The sequence below is a fragment of the Canis lupus genome, chromosome 4 (assembly GCF_011100685.1).
Source record: "Canis lupus familiaris isolate Mischka breed German Shepherd chromosome 4, alternate assembly UU_Cfam_GSD_1.0, whole genome shotgun sequence".
NCBI lineage: Eukaryota > Metazoa > Chordata > Mammalia > Carnivora > Canidae > Canis > Canis lupus.
In genome coordinates, this window is record NC_049225.1 from 64,846,738 (window position 1) to 64,852,029 (window position 5,292).

The 5,292-nt window shown below is 36.2% G+C and overlaps 1 non-coding gene across 1 annotated transcript; it reads left to right on the forward strand.

The window, feature by feature from the left end:
* The first annotated feature begins 3,771 nt into the window (after positions 1-3,771).
* LOC119871665 lies at positions 3,772-3,877 on the forward strand. The gene has a single exon (XR_005358737.1). It is a non-coding gene; the product is annotated as a U6 spliceosomal RNA (small nuclear RNA).
* Positions 3,878-5,292: the final 1,415 nt, after the last annotated feature.

Consider the following 5,292-nt stretch of genomic DNA (forward strand, 5'->3'; position numbering starts at 1 on the left):
TGTTAGGTATCTTGGCCTTACTCATCCTTAGAAAACTGGTGAGGACATATTTATGAGCATGGAGTGACATCATTATCCTTAAAACTACTTCAGTAGGGAAGACTTTTCTTAAACTCTGCTCAATTTAATATTTAGGAAAGGTTGGAATCAAGGAAGGTGATTTCACTAGGAGACTGGGGAAAGCACTCCTGTCTACAATTGTCTTTTGTCCCTAATATTAGTTTCTAATCAAATAGAGATTTGATTATCCAAAAGCAGATGGACAAGAAAAGGTACTTTTTAAAGTCAATTCAGAAAGTCATTCTGTTTATCCTCCCTGATTCTAATACATGTTCTGTAAACATCTGTCTGTGTCCAGGGAAGAGTGCATTTACTAAATAGAAAACTTGGAAATTCTGAGAATGAAAGACCAAGACAAGGTGTAGACCCCTCAGAATGTGTGGTTCTCCATTACTGTGAGAGTTCATTGTTGAATAAGTGGCTTTCATGGATATGTCAAAAGGGTCATGATTTCCTTTCTCTGTCTTTTTAAGATTTTCTCTTCTCTAGAAAACCTCTTTTCTTGATAGAGAAATTCTTTATTTGATGTAAATTTCTGTTTCCACTATCAAAGCTGATGAGTTTTAATTAATTCATTTTGCTGACTGCAGTCTTTAGAGAAGATCATTTCCTTTTTGAATGCAAGCAGCAACCCAAAAGATGACACATTTTGTCTTCTTTCTACGCCCAAATGTAAATAATTATGATAACCTCTTGCTATGTGGGAGGTGGCTGTCTAGTATGATCATTAAATTACAGCTCCTGTATTGTGTTCTCTTTGGGTAATGTTCATCCTAATTCGATAGACTAAATTGTATGTGATGCAGAAAATTCCTATTTGTACTTACAAAATATAGTTTAGCAAATTGCTCTGTGACACCATTCATTTTATTTCATGAACATTTGTTGTAGAAAATGAATACAGTTCTTTTTATTAGTTATATTGTGTTCTTCCATAAAAAGAGACCAAAACCTTTTATAAATATCAGTGTTATAAAAAAATATACAACTAAGGAAATAGTGTTATTTTACCCACTTCACTATGAAGAAATTGATAAAGGTTGATACCCTTCTTCAACATCATACATCATGTTAAGGACAGAATCAGAGACAGAAACTACCTCCTACAATTCCTTAGCTCCATTTTATCACCTGGATCACAGTTGGATTTAGCTACAACTCTTCCAAATGGTAGCTTTTTGAGCCAGTCATTCTGAGGCATGGAAAGTTTATTTTATCTCATCCCCCCACCCTTTTACCTCAATGTCGGCTCAGTCCTTGATTAATACATGCCTCCCCTTCCCCCTCCCCCCAAGAGAATACCACAGTTGTCAGTGTTGTATACTGTGATATGTACATTCTGACAATGCTACTGATCCTGGGAACCATGATTCATATTTTATTGCCACCTTACTAGGTTGTTTTTATAGGTGGTTTTATTGTCCCCATCTATTTATTCAGAAGGTATCATTTTGAAAACATAAACCTAAAAATAAGAAAGCAGTTGAGGAGAAAAATAGAATGTGTGGTTTTTTGGAAGGAATTTAACAAACTATTTCAGAACGTGTCCGAATGTTTCCACTCTTCCAAATTTATTTCCCTGAATGCCCTCCCACCCCCACCCCAAGAAATAAAGATGCTATAACAGAAGCCGAGGTCATCAGAGCTAGAAGGAATCCTGGAATTAACCTGTCAAGCACTTTCAGTTGTACAGATGAGCAAACTGAACTCTAGAGCAGGTGAGAAAGTGACTTGCTCAAATTCATACAGCCAGTTCACTTACAGAGAAGAGCCAGCTCTTCCTCAGTGCCTCAGTCCAGCACTACTTTGCACACTCTGCCTCTCAGAACAGGTGCTCAGTAAGTGCTTAGTGACTGATAGTGAGTCCATCTACTGTTTGTACTGCATTGAGCAGGGTGCCATGGGGACAGAGGGGGAGTTCTGAGAAAGAAAAGATATTTTTATCTGAAGGGAGGTTGGCTGATCTCATCATTATTGGGCTTGATTCCTGAAAAGCTGGAAAAATCCAAGGGAGCTTGTGAAAAATAGGAAGCATTTGTTCTGTTTTCTTAGCCGCTGTTGTAAATATCTCCTAGGACAAGAATCGTGATTAATAATAATCAATCAATCTGTCATGAAGGATTTATTAAATATATAATATGTATGCAGCACTATATTCCAGAAAAGTGGGATGTGCCAAGGAAAAACAGTGATTGAAATTAATATTTTGGTTTTGGTATTTTCACCACGTACACAGACTTCTCATCTGCAAAGTGGGATAATAACCTCACAGTTCACAGTTCTTTTGAAAGAACCAAAGATAAGATTGAGATTATGTAAATTAAGTAATTATCAAAGTGTAGCTGCTGTTTAATCAGTTTTTATTATTTTAAAAAGCTTTTTAAGTTAAAAAGAACTTAAAAACTTATAGGGATACCTGGGTGGCTCAATGGTTGAGCATCTCCCTTTGGCTCAGGTCATGATTCTGGGGTCCTGGGATGGAGTTCCATATGAAGCTCCCCGCAGAGAGCCTGCTTCTTCCTCTGCCTATGTCTCTGCCTCTATGTGTTTTTCATGAATAAATAAATAAAATCTTTTTTAAAAGCTGTATATTTATAAAAGTGATAAATACAAAAGTATCTAAGGGAAAAAGGATATACATTTTAATGTTATTTTATGTGCAGTTAAGTTGTTTAGGCTCCTTATTTGTGTCTGGGTTACCTTTGAAAACAGCTGCCCATGACACTTTCAAGAAAGATCTTACAATATTGTCAACAACTCATTTTCCTTTTAGAACTTCAGCTCTGAAATTTTCACGCTGTACGTATCTTCCCTCCCAGGTCCTATGAAACTTACTAAAAATAGATGTCTACACTTTTGCTTTCATTTCTTGTGACCCTTTTTTGTTCATGGATTTTGATTCTTTACTGCATGATGCTCACTATAGGAATTAGGACCACTTCGTTGTCAGCCTGCTGTGCATTTCTACCTAAATCAGCCACTTACTCTTTCCCAATCTCATAGCTAGAACTTAAACGTCAAGAATATATTTGGCATTTTTAATAGAATACAGATTTTTAGATCATTAAATTAAAGATCAATGACCAAAAAAAAAAGGGCTTTTTTACTTTTCTGCTAGAAAATTGCTTTTTAAATTACTTTATGTCAGGGCACCTGGGTGGCTCAGTGGTTGAGTGTCTGTCTTTGGCTCAAGTCATGATTCTGGGGCCCTGGGATCAAGTCCCACATCATACTGCCCACAGGGAGCCTGCTTCTCCCTCTGCCTATGTCTCTGCCTCTCTCTGTGTGTCTCTCATGAATAAATAAAATCTTAAAACAAGTAAATAAATAAAATTACTTTATGTTGAGTTTAAAGTCATTATTTTCAAAGTGAAGCTTCTGTCCCTTTTAACAATGTAAGCATTTCAAACTAGATGAAAAAAATCAGTTTTTATTTTAATATTTCAAAAATGAATGTTTTATTACCTTAGTTTTTAAATATAAAATCTCTTACATTTTAAAATCTCTCTAGACTTTTTTTTAATTCTCCAGGAGTTCTCATTTATCAGATCATAAAAGGTATATATACATATATATGTATATGTATATGGTATATATGTATTCAATATTTTATATTGAAGTTTTAATAATAAGTTAATTTTATACATTACATGTTCATATATGGAAGCATAATATACATGTATAAACCACACATGTAGAAAGAGAGAAATGGGGCTCACTTTGGCAGCACATATACTAAAATTGGAATGATGCAGAGAAGATTAGCATGGCCCCTGTGAAGGATGACATGCAAATTCATGAAGCATTCCATATTAAAAAGAGAGAGAAAGAAAGAACAAGACAAGGAAAGGAAAAAAGAGAAGACTCTCACAGGACTGTATCGAGGCCATAGAAATGGATCACAGAACACAGCACCCAATATTCTCATTTTCTAAGCTATAATTGTTCTGTTATTTCAAAAAACCATTCAGCAAAAAGTGATATATATTATGTACATGATATTTTCACTTTCAGTTTATTCCATATTTGGGAATTTTTAGAGAACTTTATTTGCTCACTCCACTTCATTTAATTCAACAGCCAGGAGCTGGTCTCTAGTACATAAGGCAATCCCCTATCTGTCTTACTACTAACAAACACACGACAAGGAAAAGAACCAGTGTCTGTTTTTATCACATCCATTCTACATACACAAACATATTCACACACACTTCAGTTAGCTTATTTCTTTCTTACTTTTGGCCACTTTGTCCCTGGAGGTCTACTGTAGCTCTGCTTTATTTAGAGATTTGATCTCTTTGGACTCCTCTCTGGTATTTCTGGATCTTATGGCCCCCAGTGCCATGCTCTTTTCTTTCAGAATAGTTCACTGAACTGTAGCTGTGTGGGAATTGATTGGGAGTGCATCTGTAGCTTGGCACTCAGCAGGGGAGTACTGCCAACCAAGTCATCAATATGTGCTCCCACACAGCTGGTTCCTCTTACGTCCACTCGAAGATTCTCTATCAGAAACATCAGTCAGAAGGCGCACTCTGGAGTTGGGAGTCTGCCTTCTTGTATTTTATCCTTTTCCACTGATGGTACTGGAGCAAGCCCCACAGAAAATAAATCCGAGATATAAGCAAGTAGCCAGAAAAATTAAATCATGCTTTCTCATCACCAGTTGATATACCTATAAAAATTTGGAGCAATTACTCTGTTAATGACTCATGGAGGGTAAGCCTCCCAGAAACTCTGGTCATAGAATCACAATGGCTGCAGCTGCAGGAGGCTGGGCGGTTTCAACTTTCAGGCAATTCTTTGAACACAGCATTTTGATTTCAGTTTATATCTCTTGAGTTTCAATATGAGTAAACTCAGACTCAAAGCAAATCTTGGCACACTGAGATTTGGAACAGTAGTACCATCTGAAACCAGGAATTGCCCCCAGTGTGTGCAGAAGGTGACCCAGGTCCATGGAGAAATATTCAGACCTCTACAAATCAGTTAATAAAACAGAGCTGCATATTGAATGGCTTTTTTTTTTTTTTTTTTTTTTTTTTTTTTTTTTTTTTTTTTTTTAGAAAAAGTGCTGTTTTGTTTGCTTTGGGGTTTCACTGCCATGGTTTTGCACAGATGTGACAATGACTGGATTCTACTAAAAGAATATGCTTACTCTCCACCAGTTTTGGTCACACCCATGTTGGAATCAAACTTAAGGGAATAAAAACCCATCACATTGAAAATCTTGGG